This window comes from Micropterus salmoides, unplaced genomic scaffold (assembly GCF_014851395.1).
Source record: "Micropterus salmoides isolate LMB-PRFRI ecotype aquatic unplaced genomic scaffold, ASM1485139v1 Ms_hic_scaffold_17, whole genome shotgun sequence".
Taxonomy (NCBI): Eukaryota; Metazoa; Chordata; class Actinopteri; order Centrarchiformes; family Centrarchidae; genus Micropterus; species Micropterus salmoides.
The window spans coordinates 1,771,688-1,786,235 of NW_024040817.1; the positions used below are offsets into that span (position 1 = coordinate 1,771,688).

The 14,548-nt window shown below is 39.2% G+C and overlaps 1 protein-coding gene across 6 annotated transcripts in view; it reads left to right on the forward strand.

Annotated features, from left to right (window-relative positions):
- The window catches only part of LOC119906777 (collagen alpha-1(XIV) chain-like), a 516,646-nt gene that overhangs the window by 22,054 nt on the left and 480,044 nt on the right, over positions 1 to 14,548 (forward strand). The window lies entirely within an intron of this gene.

The following is a 14,548-nucleotide window of genomic DNA, read 5'->3' on the forward strand; positions in this document are numbered from 1 at the left end:
TGTATGTAGCAGTGGACAATATATTGGAAACAATTGAGTAGCAGCAATGATCATATTTTCATTTGTGTTTCTGTCTGCATCAAAACATAAATAAGAATTTAATAAACTCTTTGCTGAAGCATAAACACAGGATGTTTACCGTTACCGTGTTTTATTGGCAAAAACTGATGTTGTGCCGTGTTCCTTTGCAGCTTTTGAAAATGTGATGTGTCCCTTTTGTGTGAGTGGTGTTGTGTTGTGAAGCCTTGAAATGGAGGAATAGTGTTAATGATGGTGCAGATGGGACTTCTAGCAGGTGGTTAGCCGCTGTCTCAAAACCAAATTACAGCTTCTGCCTAAAAACGTAACAATGGGATAAACACTTAGCAGTTCAAATCTCTTTTTTTTTTAAATCTAAATCTACTTATTAGAACATCTCAATCATCCTCACCCCATTTATTTTGTCTTTATCTGTCTGTACTCACACTTTGGTTGCAGCGTCTTTAGATTTCATGTTGGTGAAATTGCACACTTCAGTTTGTTTTTTCGTCTCTGTGCAGAATAAGAAAGAAAATACTCAGAACTTCAGCTTTCTCCTCGCTGCAAATCTCATTTCACTCCATCACCTCATCACTTCCCATGTAATTACCGCCTGAATCCTCTAAATGGGGATATTATTCTTCTCTCAGCAGCGCCAGACCTTGGCAGGAGAGGTTTGGTGATTGGTCATTCTTTTACCCTCCAGACAGCAGAAACTTTACAAACCTGTTAGGAATTTTCTCTGCTTCTACCTGAAATATACTTAGCCTACAGTATCCTAAGTTAACTCTGATGTCCTGGGGTCATTTTAATCCTGTCCGAGGTTTCATGCAATTACCAATTTCCCCTCTTGGAACCTGTGTTGAAGTGCAACGGAATGAGACTTGAGATTAGATTAAACTTTATTGCTCTCATGGGAAAGTTAAGAGGTTACAACAGCAAATGTAAGAGGATTAAAGATGTCTTTTAGTTGTCACAAGAATGACCCTGGAAAGCAAGGAGATGCTGCAGAATCAAAGGTAAATTATTATTCTGGTTTTAGGATTAGGTAAATTTTATTTTTTTTGTAGTGCTTTACATAAAAACATTATAGGGAAATAAAAAAAATTGAAATACAATTTTTAAAATGGTGAAATGGAAAATAAAACGGGACAGTAGAACTTACAGTGCAAGTTATTGATTTACAGCCTTACATTTGATTTAATTAAAGACAGTGGTACAAAGAAAAGTCTTCAGTCTTGATTTAAAAGAACTGAGTTTCAGCAGACCTGCAGTTTCCTGGGAGTTTGTTCCAAATATATGGAGCATAAAATCTGAACGCTGCTTCTCCATGTTTAGTTTTCACCGTGAGGACAGAAAGCAGACCTGATGCCAGACGACCTGAAAGGTCTAGATGGTTCATAATGAAGCAGAAGATCAGAAATGTGTTTTGGCCCCAAACCATTTAGTGCTTTATAAACTAACAGCAGTATTTGAAAATCAATTCTCTGACAGACAGAAAGCCAGTGTGAATACCTCAGATCTGGAGTGACGTGATCCACTGTTTTGGTCTTGGTGAGGACTCAAGCAGCAGCGTTCTGAATCAGCTGATTGTTTTTTATTTGTTTTTTTAGGAAGCCCTGTAAAGACAGTGTTACAGTAGTCGAGCTGACTGAAGATAAATGCGCTAAAAGTTTTTCCATGTCCTGCTGAGACATAAGTGCTTTAATCCTTGACATATTCATCAGGCGATCGTAGGCTGACTTTGTAATTGTCTTAATGTGCTAAAATTCATGTCCGTGACTACACCAAGATTTCTGGCTTGGTTTTTGGTTTTTAAAATTACCGATTTAGGATGTTTTATGTAGATTAATAGTTAACTTAAATTATTTAAACCTCTCTCAGGTCCTCACCATCTTGGCATCACCCGACTCTAGCTTATCCGAAAATGGGAAAGAGGTAGACCGAATGAAGCCTAGTTGGCTCCGGCTAGCCACCTGAGAGGGCACCCACCTGTTACTCAATGAACCCCACCCTAAATTATGTGTAACTTTAAGCCTTAATGTAATTTAAATGTGTAATTTATATAAAAAGTCACCTCCAGTTGTCATGAAGGGGAAATTATCTATAGAGAACAAACCTGCTTTTGTACCAGACTGTAGACACGTTTATGTCTGCTGAAATGGCCATTTTAACACGGGGCTATGTGGGGATCGACTCCCTTTTGGATCCAGCCTTAAGTGGCCATTTGATGAACTGCAGTAGCAAGTCCGCGTTGGCTTCTTTTTTCAGCCCCAGAGGTTGCTGCTTGGTTCTTTAATAGAAATAGCCAATCAGAGGCAAGTACAGCAGTAATGCATTTTTGAGCTTGTTTGCATCTACCCCGAAAAAAGGAAAATATTTTTTCAAATTTAGTAACTTGAATAAAACCACTCCAACAAAATGTAATTGGATAAATCTAGATCTTTAGTAAAACATCCTCTCTTCATGTCTTTATTATATGTACAGAAGTATTTTAATTAATATGGGACCTTTTTGAAGCATTATAAATTAACAGAATGGAGCCCAGCTGCAGCTCTACATCAACACCTTACTGATGTTCAAGATGTTCGAGTGACGCTTTTGCAAATGTGACAGATCTGATGTCAGCCATTTCTCTGTGGGAACACGGCTCGACAGTTGTTTTAAAATGGGTGCTAGACTTCACTGGCTGTTTTTACACTCACTGCACAAAACCAGTCAAAGCAGAGAGAGCGATGGCAAACCCGAGGGAGGGAGGGCGGAGGCGAGCAGCGAGTCCAAAGGGATGTGATCCAAAAAACACTGACATAATTACAGCTAGGACTTCCATAAAAGTCCTTTTTTTGAGTCACTGCTGCTGCCTGGGTGATGCAAGATTGCTATTCTGCTACTACTCTTCTTCTGTTTATACTCTCTGCATCTGTCACTTTCTCTTAGTCTTAACAGTTTAACAACTATATTTTCTGTGTGTTTATTACCATAAAGCAAACTGCTGAACATTTGATATCAACTGGAATCACTTTAGAAATTACATTAATCTAGATAATAAAGGTTTGACTTATACATAATCAATTTAGAACTTTTCTTTCATTTCCATTGGAAATATTGGGCTGTTTTGCACAAAACAGGGGGGCTGTGGCTCAGGTGGTAGAGTGGTCGTCCACTAACTGGAAGGTCGATGGTTCAATCCCCGGCTTCCCCCGTGTTCTTTACACAGAATGTGTATCATCATAATAATGATTAACAGTGCTCTCATACATAGGCAACCAATTATATATATTTATTTATGCAGTATTATAATATAATCTTTTTTCTACATCTATTTATTACCTGCACTCTGTTAATTCTATCCAAAGCTACAGAAACGATTTCCTAACACTTCTGGCTCTATGATACAGTGACGTAGAGGAAACGCTGCCCTTCAATAAATCTAACAATACATGACTGTCAACAACGAGGACCTGCAACTGTGTTAGATACGTGTTCAGCTCACGTTTATTCACAAGTTTCCTCTGGTTTAATCATCATTTGTGGCACGCTAGCATAAATGATAAGCACAGCTGTAAATGTAAATGCTCCGTACTTGTATGGCGCCTTTCTAGTCTTTTCGATCACTCAAAGCGCTTTTACACTACATCTGCATTCACCATTCACACACATTCATTCACTGAACCTAAGTGCTCAAACAGAAACTAACATTCACACTTATTCATACACTGAGAGGCAATTCGGGGTTCAGTATCTTGCCCAAGGATACTTCGACATGTAGCCCGGAGCAGCCGGGGATTGAACTGCCGACCTTCCGATTAACGCTCTAACTCCTGAGCCACAGCCGCCCCAACAGCTGCTCACCATAGCTCCAGCAGAACCGGTGTTCTGTCGATTTATGCTACCTATCGAGATGTGCTACTTGGCGGTTCTGCGCATCCGTATGACCCACAAGCGTGGTTTGTTTCCTCGCCCATAAATCTGCGCAGTCTTGTTGGGCACGCAGTCGAGACAGTGGCTGATCCTCAGCAATCTTAAAAAAAAATATAAATCAGATTACGCTACCCCTGATATCTTAAATAAAGATGGCACAATATAGTATTTCAACATGCTCCCCATCTCCTTACAGTAAACAAGGAGTGAGTAGTGGTGCAATATAAAATTATTCTGGAGTGAGAGCATTATTTGATAGGGGATATTATCAGAATACGCTACCCCTGAAATGATGTTATAATATACTCAAAAAACAGAAGATGTAATAATACTGTGAGAGTTATAACTATGGGATTGGAAAAGGGAACACATAAGGTAGCATCTTTCAATAGGACAGAGCGACTCAATACACTCTGCTATCGATTTGCGCTATGGTATCATTTTTAGACAAGGCAGCATATATTGTCAAAACTCCGGTAGACTGCAGTCAGCTGGTGTTTTCAACATAGGAGCTGCAGCGCACCCTCTGGTGGGCAAACTATGCAACACTCATGACATGAGGGAAGGATCCGACTCTCTGTTTCTCATTTTCAAATCAGATGTTATAAACGCCGATGCAGATATATCTGCAAGTAGCTTATATCGGCCGATAATATCTGCAAAACGATAAATCGGTCGGGCTCTAATATTTATCACCACTCGTATGTTCCAAAATGAATAAGCTGTTTTATTATTCAGTCAGAAGCTGAAGTTAAATCTAATGTGAAAATCAGTGGCTGTTTTTGTGTTTGTTCATCTTTCTCATATCTTTCAGTTCTCTCTGTTGCTCTCATGCCTCCGTATTTGGTCTCTTTCCCGAGCTGTCTCCTCTCGTTTAGCAGAGTTTCACATAAATATGGAAATGTAAAAGTCCAGCAGCAGAAGCTGTCACTGGAGGAGGCGGGCCATTTTTGGAAGAGTTCTGACTGGGATCAACAAAGTAACATTTGGTAATGTTTGTCAAAGATCTCGTGGCGCGTGAGTCATGTCGCGTGGCCTCTGCTTTGGCTCTAGCAGAAAGAGTCGCCATTTGGCCAAAGTGTCCGAAAATGTTGAGGGAGGGAGAAAAAAGAGAGAGCATTTGCAGTTTAAATTAAGTTCCATTTGTAACCAAACTGGTTTTGTCAGTAATATAAAGAGCAACTGAGAGATTTTAAAATGTTGAGTAAACAAGTTAACCAAGTCTGTCAACACTTCATGGTACTGAACCAACAGTGTCAACTACATACGTTTTTTTTATTAATTAGGCTATAAAATAAAATAATTAAGATGAATGAACATCTTTTTCTGACCAACAATCAAATAAAGTGTGTTCAATTTACATTCATGTGAAATAGTATCATTTCATCCGACACGTTCCCGTTCTGGTCTGAACAGATTATCCTGTAGTGTGAGGGGCTTACAGACATAATCTAAATTTGTAACATAGAATAGGTTATGCAGGCTAGGTTAATTGGTGTCTCTAAATGGACTGGTGATCTTCCCAGCGTGTACCCTGCCTTTCGCCCAACGTAAGGGATTGATTCTAGCCTCCCTGCAACCCTGTACAGAGGATAAGCGGTTGAAGATGGATGGATGGATGTTTGATGTTTAAAATTCTAAACTTTATTTTGAAAGGAACTGTGACAGAATATTGAGCAGAAACCCGCAACAGCCGTTGAGAGCGAGCTGGACCTGGAAGCGTCACCAAGCGTATGTTGTGTAAAATGTATAAGCCACGCTGATTCTGTCTCCTCAGCCTTGAGCCCATCCACTGTTTGATTCTCTTTTCTCACTCAAGTGCAACCAGCTGACGACGACAGTCTGCCTCCATCTTTGTCTTTTTCTGAAGACACATTGAATTACGCAAGTTTCTGTGAGATCCCAAGTCCCTGGAATGGCCACTCTGAAATTGTTTAGTAAACGCCAAGTGTGTGGTCCTGTCCCTTGACGAAATTGTCTGGCTTTCTTACAATTAAAATATTAAACATCTCTGGTCGTCCCCATCTTTAAAATCAGTTAAGAATTTCAAATCCTCTTGTGTCGACCAGGCATTAGGGGTTTGGTGCCTTGCTCAAAGGTTCCTCGGCCGTGCCCTGGAGGTGAACTGGCAGCTCTCCAGCTCTCAGTCTACATTCTGTATCAAATGCTAGCCAAGTCCCCTATGGACTGAGCTACTTCCACCCCTGTCGTTTGAGCACTAATTGCACCACAGCTGGCTGTGTCTGTTTATGTGTGTTAGCTGCAAACATTAATATAAACACTAACGAGCAGGATTCATTAGATGCATTTGTGTGCCATTATATTTCTTCAGAGTTAATTAAATGTTCAGCCTAATACTGATGCCTGGTTGTGTCCCTGTGGTGGAAATGAAACACTGCATGATTCAAGGTTTCACCACAGAAAATTGGTCAGCGGAGTTTATGTTTGATTTTTACAACTGGGACTGTTGACGTCACTTGTGAGCTGGCGAAATAATGATCTTGCTTCAGGGCGCCTTGAGTGAAAAGCAGTTCACCTACAAAGTCATCAGGTTTTAGGACGGAGCCGGAGCCGCAGCTGATAGTCACCTCGGTCAAATGAATGAACTGTCAAGCTTGTTGCCCTCATCCTTCCATCCACCGTTCCAATGAAGTCCTTTCTGTGCAAATTGCAGCAAAGCAAACATTTTTCCAACCATTTCTGTTTTGTTGCCGACTGATTCATGATTCAGTGGTCTAGTGCAGTTTAGGGGTTACTTAGTGATGTGACTATTTAAACTCATCTACTGCGGCGTCCTCTGTATTTGTCATTCAATGTGTTCTCCTTCCTCATGTTAAGACTAAAACGTAGGTGTTGGTTACGTATGGTGCGTCAGATCTTTGTAAGTTTTACTGCAAGACTTCTTTTATATCTGATATTTGCTGCTAATTGTCATTCAACCCATTATGGCTGATCTTTGTTGGACTGTTTGTCACTGAGGCAAAGTTTATGTTGTTTGACGTTTGTGTGAGAAATTGATGAGTCATCTAATTAATTCTCTGTGAATTAATTAGATGTCATGAGCGTTCATGAGTAAATGTACTTCCTGCACATGCATACATGAGCATGACCATATTCATGAGTGGTCCGTGTGTCTTAAGTATGTGTATAGTGTGTGTTTGTGTGAGTCACCTGCTGCTCCAACTGGCCACAGGCTAAAAGGGACAGATGGGGGAGAGAGGCAAACTGTGATGAAACGCTTTGGGGTTTTTTTTTTTATGACTCCACCCAACCACCACCTCCTTTGCTTGCCTTATTGACCCCCCCCCCACACACTCCTCCAACACAACTCATCATCATGATCCCCTCCAGCTCTCCTTTTTCATCAGCTCTCTGCTTTCCTCTCTTGACTGCCATCTCTGACCAGTTTTCATCAGTTTTTCTCATTTTTCTCTTCGATCTTTGGGCTTTTGACACTTTTTGGCTTTTATTTTTCACTCTCTCAGTCTTCCCTTTCTTTTCCCCCTCATTAAAACATATTTGACATAGATTTATGGCTGCAGACGTGCAATTAATTGACATATTAAAGTGAAATATAAGAGCTATGTAGGAGTTCAGAGAGATAAAGTTCCTCCAAATTTTTCTACTCCCTATTGTAGTCTTTTGTTGATGTGTTACCTGAACTGTAAATACAATACCAATCTTGGTTTAATATTCTCTCATCATATAAAGACAAACATTGATACGTATAGGTTTATTTATCTGTTAATCTCCGCTCTAGAAGAAGAGTTCCTTGAAGCAGTAACATTCGATGGCTCAAAAGTGAGTTTTGTTACCTTCTCTCTTCTTTCTTTCTTCTTCTGCTCTAATCGATACTGTGCAGATACATGAACTCCTTCTGGAGATAAGAATAGATATTGAAGGTCACATCTGATGAAAGTATTGAACCCTTTTAAATTTAACTTTTAAATTCTACACACTCCCCTCAAAGGCTGGTTGGTTATCATAAGACTGAGTGCTGCCCTGCCTGTCTTGCCTGTATTCCTCTCCCCTCTCTTCTTCATTTCTCTCTTAATTCTCACTTTCAGCCCTGTCTCAGCACCACTCTACACCTTCTTTCCACCTTGTTCTCTCTGCTTTCTTCCAGCCTCACCTCTCTCTGTCTGCTTTTCCGTGCTCATAGCTGACAGTCTGCTCCTTGCCCACACTTGCTGAATACCACAGCTACAGCCTCACAAGCCTGTTCTTGGGCTGCTGCCTTGCTGCTGATCGACACTCTAACAGCTGCCTGCCTGCCTGCACGGCTGTCAATCTGAAGATTTGGCTGCTTGTTTGTCTGCTAATGTGGCTTTCAATGTCTGCTTTTCTGCACGCTTGTCTCCGCAGGTCACGTAGGTACTTACAGGGTACGGTTAACTTGCTCGGACAGCTGCCAGGGTCTAAATTTTATGTCGTAAAGGACTTAAAGTTAATGAATAGTAGGCTGAAGTTTTGAGTATTAAACAGTACTACTAATGGTGTTATTGTCTTTACACTTGTTAAAGCACTTTGTAACTTGTTTTTGAAAAGTGCTCTACAAATAAAGATTATTATTATTAAAATAGCACTATTGATGGCAACCATGAGTAGCTTGGTGTCATAGCAGTTACTATGGTTTTCAATGGTGGCCCAGGTTTGTCGTGTTATCAAACAGCTCCTGGAGCCATTGTCCATCCATATATTCCAAATACTTTTTGTCCAAATATGGTTAAATACACAACTTAATTTAGATGCTAGTGCAGGTATCTGCTTACATTTGCCATTTGTGATCAATCTAAGCAAACAAGCCTGTCCTCCAAAGAAAACTCATGTTTACGTTTATAGTTCTGCTGGGAGGTTTACCTCCTTTATGTCGCTATGGTTTGCACGTGTTTATGTCATGTGACACATGTCACGTGATTTTCAAAGAAACAGAAACAGAGTTTGAAATTGCCGTTTTGGGTGGCATGGACAAACGCCACCGGTAACGGCACTAATATAGGATACACTCGTATGAGTAGTATTTGGACTTGTTGAAGCAAACATAGTTGCATGGGACAAAGCAATATAGCCAGGCTGATACAGGATATTTGAGACGGATGACAATATTGATATTTGAGAATTTAAAAAATCAGATTACTATATATTTACCTATGTTCATTGTTTTACACAGCCTATTACATAAACATTTTTATGAGGTTCCTTTAAATTAGTTTTTTTTTTTTTAACAATTGCAACCAAGAAATGCACTGGGCAGGACATTTTACAGTTGAAAAATAAACTTCTCTCTGGTGGACAAACCGTAGAACAGCGACAGTATTTCACTTCATCTCAGGAAGTGGCCTGTCAGGGTTTGAGAATGTAAAAGTTTTGTTGAGCACAGACACTTGACCTGCTAACCTTTGTATCAGAGTGCTGGCTAAAAAACGGGCTACTGCAATGAAGTTTATAGAGCAGCTTTTCTGTGGTGTCTGCACCTCCCTGTCTTCCTGCTCCTCAACCTATTTGTCTGCTGATTTCTCTTGCCGTCTGTCCTCCATTGTGTGATGGATGTGGAGTGTAATCTGTCATGAGTGCGCTATAACTCATCTAGTCTCAAGCATCGCTCCCGGAGCACCCAGGTGGCATCCGCAGGTGTCCCTACAGGTCAGCACATAGACTTTTCTGTCCTCCTGCCTGCCTGTCTATTTGGCCTTTTTTTCTTTGTGACATTTATTTATTAAGTATAAGTTTTGTTTTGTTACAGGTTACTTCTGGATTGTTAACAGTAAAGAGATGGATGAAGTATAACATACAGCACATTAAGATTTATTCAGGGAACTGCTGTGTATGTTTCATGAGGTAAAATAGTTTAGTTCATCCACTTTCAGTAACTCAGCAACTAGGCATATATATAATTTTGCCAGTTTACTTGAATACTTGAAAAAGTGTCCATGTGCTGCGTTCCACGTGGACAGATGGTTCACATTTTGCAAAGTGTGAAAAAGTTTTTGTCTAAACTTCAAGCCTTAACAAGTTCCGTGTAGTTGCTTTAATTAAGCTGTTTTTATATGAATTCAGATCATAATTACATACAATCCAAATTTAGCTCCTAATAGTTAAGTTGATTGAGTCATTCATCGTTTTCTGTGTATCTTCTTTCACAGTTTTATAATTCTGTTCAATTAATAAAGTAGATAAGTTTCTTTCTTATTATACTGCAGATGCTGTTTTTTTTCCCCGCTCCCTGTAAAGATCATTATTTCAAAACTGTTTGTGTTTTCTAGTTGTATTTAAATTGATTTAAAACGAAAGAAACTTAGAGCTGTGTGTGAAACACTCTCAAACACACAGCTGCCATTTACTGTAGCTGTCACCGACCAACCACTACCTGTTCTGGCAGAACCTCCTGGTGACCCTTCAGGATGCATTTTAGCTGTGAAACATCTGTAATGGGATGTTCCCTCCTGAGAAGTCTGATGACATACTACACCTCTAACTCTCCTGTAACAGCCAGGCCTGGATTTTATGTTGAGGCTTGTCAGAAAATGGCAGGAGGGACAGTTACATCAGATTCTGTGTTATAGTAAAAATACTACCTTCTCTCCAGGGCAATCTCCTTTCATCTGACTCCCCACAGACGAATCAAAAATAGACTTTCCTGCACTGTGTGTCAAAAACATGGTGTCTAAACAAAGCACTTGTCACAAAGTATGTATAATATGTAAAATTGTGTTTATTTAATGCTGTCTGTTGCACGCATTGCATACATTTTAAGGAATTCTATATATTCTAGTTCTGCAGAGCAAACATTGGCACCTGCCATGCTTTTGCAATTTAACACTACAAAAATGACTCTTAATACGCACCACTTCTATTCTTTAATAGTGTGACGATGCTCGAGACTTCAGTTTTACAGATATGAGGTGCAACTGATGGCTCTAAAACACAATTTAGTAATGGCTAAAATGGGAGATTTGGGACACTCATGAATATTGCTCTAGTCAAAGGCAACCTAAAGGAAAAACAGTTCACCTTTCACAAACACAAAATTCAGTCTCTCACACGCAGATCATTTGTATTGAAATATAGATAAATAGCATGACTTGCACCAGTTGCCATGGCAGCATTAAATTTGTGCGGGTCCATGGGTTTGCAGATGCATGTGAGTTTTGACTAAAGCTTGACTGACTCATCCTTCTGGGATTGAAAAGTTTTGGTCTTAATAAATTTTTGTTAACATCCTAAATACTCAATATGTCGGCTGGTCGGTGTATGTGAAAATTGTATGTCTGGACACTTTAAACATAATTCCTGTCAACATTTAAATTATTATTTTGACAGCAGCATATCAGTTCAAGTGAAGAGTCATTTTCATATTGTACTCACGTCACTGCAGCGTTACTCAAACAAGAAACTGAAGGAAGTAACAGGATTTTAAAACCTGCACTCTGCATTGATCAGGATTTTACAATCTTGCAGTTACGTTTTCATTTCAGGGCATTGTTTTGGCAGCAGGCAAGCAGGCAGGTGTGGGCTTGCATGTGTTAGTGCACAGTTATATGAAAACATACTGTCTTTATTATAACAGTCTATCCTGATCCGCTTGGAATCCAAATCATTCAAGGGCATGGGTCAGTGATCCATCAGAATTAGCACATGGTGTTTGTATTTGTCTAAAGGCAGTCTGAGTTACATCACTGTCTTGTTGCTTTAGGCTCCTCACCTGAGCATAGCATTGACATTGGAAAGTATGTGTGTATGTAATTCCTGAACCTACTGTATGTGGAGCAAACGTCCTCACAATGATCTTTTGACAATTGAGGTTGGTTGAAGGTGAAAGTATCGTGCATGTTGCTGCTGACTATCTTTAAAAGCAAAATATAGCTTTGTAGAGCCTTTAGTTCACTTCATTTCACTGCACTGTGAAAATCAACTTGCATAGACTTGAAACTTTCTGCAGCTAGGTAATTCATCACAGTGAACATTTTGTCACTTTCTCTTTTGTGAAAGTTATATAATATATTTTTTTAATGCTGTTAGGAGCTTGTGAGAAACTTCTATCAGAGACTTTAGAGTCATCACAAGACAAGAAGTGAAGAAATTAACATTATCTTCTTCATGACAATAGTGTTTACTTATTGTCTTAAACGTTTGACTTTCTGACAAAATACAGACGCTCATCCTTGCTACCGCCTTTGAACTATTTGAGCTTTCTGCACACACCAGCAAAACATACTTTTCAGTATTGATAATCCTGTGCAAGCATTCAGCAGTCTTATGAAATCAAATTATCAAGTCAAATGAAGGAAGACTTAAATCTTCAAAGACAACAACATAAGAGAAAGTATTATTTCCTAAATCAGTAAACAAGTTTTATACAATATCTGTATCTTGATGAACATCTTCATGAGCATGAAACCCATGAAAATAAGACCTGTCTGAATGAGTCTGGACATTCAATGCTGTCCTCCTGTCAAAGTGTCCTTGAGCAAGAAACTGAATCCTCCTGATGGTTAGACCAGTGCCTTGCATTGTAGCTTCCTGTCATTGCTTTGTGTTTGCACCAATGCAGTCTATAAAGAATTTTTAATATTAACCTCCCCGTCCAAATAGATAGTTTAGATCAAATTTTCAATCTGTCTGAGTGCTTATGATAGTTGCTGGAATGGACTTGGTTTTAAACGGGTACTGACTAGAACAGCTGCGTCTTTTTACCGCTACAAACAGGCTGCCGAGTAAAATGTCATCCTACCCCGTAGGGCTGTGCGATATGACATAAATTCATATCCCTATATAGGTAATTTCATATCCCAATAACAATATATATCCCCAGATAGAACATTTTTTGTAAATTCAATAAAATATCATGAGTTGATTTCCATCATTAACTCATGATATTTCTCTGCATCATAAAGGTGAGGTAACTTAATGCGATTCTGGAGGAATCCAATAACATGGCAAATACCATGATATAGAGTGAACAACAAAATAGCAGTAATGTAACTAACGTTAGCGAATTTGTGGGTTAGCAAACTGTCGCTACTTGCTGCTGCAAAGCTCACGAGAGGACGAGACTGTTCAGAGCAGCACAGCAGCTTCAGACTGCGATACAACAATAATTAGACTGTGTCAGCCGAGGAAAGGCAGAAATAATGCAATTACAGCGTGGACCTCTTGTTCCACTCATCAGGTGTGTGTGTATTTAAGAGAAAAGGACAGAATACAACATGTGTAATGTAAAATCACATTTATTTAGGCTTCCCCACAAGTTGAATTGTGTTTGTCTAGCCTGTATTTATCCGGAGGTAGTTTGCTAAGCAAAGTTTTTTTTCCCGCTTTGTTGAAGATGACTGTGCTCTACATTCCTGTGTTCTTTATCAGGGCGCTTTCACACTGACTGTAAAGAAATTTGAAAGCTTCCTCCAAAAAGGTTTGGAAAACGTCCACCCCCCTCATAACAGCACGCCTTAATGAGGTGGATTGGGAATGGTTCCAGTCAGACTGTGGTACGGTAAAATAATGTTCATCAAGATACAGATACTGTATAAAAGTTGTTTACTGATTTAGGTAGTGATGCTTTCTCTTCTCTTGTTGTCTTTGAAGGTCTGTCTGAATGAGTCTGGACATTCATTGCTAATAACCAGAAATAAGAGACAATGTATAATAATATGAAAAGCATCCACACTCTCTGCAGTATTAAATTATTGATGCAAGCTGTTTCATCAGGGACCTTCTTCTATATCAATAAATTACTCTGTATATTGATATTGCCCTTGGGCTGTGCAGATGCTTTAAGTGCTTAAAATTAAGCTCCAGAAATCCTTTGGAATTTGTTTTAATGTCCTAGTTCTTTGTCAAGATAACTTTCGTAGAGCATAGAGCATCTTCAGTGAAGCAGATGGGACGTTTCTTTTCTCAAATACTATAAGAATGAAGAAATACCAAGTTGTGGCAAGTTTTCAGATGATTAGTCTGCTTGTTTTTATTTTTTACTTGGACAGTTCATTTTTCTGTAGGGAGGATTTGCACTGAGGATTTGCACTCAGTTGGTATGGTAGGAAAGTCAGGCTTGGGTAAACTTGTCAGCTTGAACAGTGTGTCAACTGTGGCAATGTGCAGCTGCAAGGACAGACAAGATGTGGATTTGCTCTGCTGCATATGTCAATACTTGGACATGTTGATGTAGATTTGTTCATGTTTTTTTCCCATGTGTACAGAATATGGTGCCAAATGTTGATGTGTAGACAAGAGAAGACATTTGTTTATTGTGAATATCTGTATGTTTAACTATATGCAACAGGTTTGTTTTCATGGTTTAACAAACAAATACAAAACTTACTTTCTGAAATACACACAAGCTGTGCAGGGCTGGATATCATTTGAAATCTTTTCAAATTTCATAACAGAATATAAGAAATGTCTGTCTGCTTTTATTGTTGCCTCATAATGAATCAGAAAAAGCTTTATTGTCCTTCATAAGGGAATGAAAAATAATCTGTGACGTTGCTCACAAGTAAAATAGTACTGAACACAAATTCAAACAAAAAGGCTTGGCATGCAGTCTTTCACTGCTTGTTTTTAAAGTTAATGGACGTTGGACAGAATACATTTTTGAATCTGTTTGGGGACT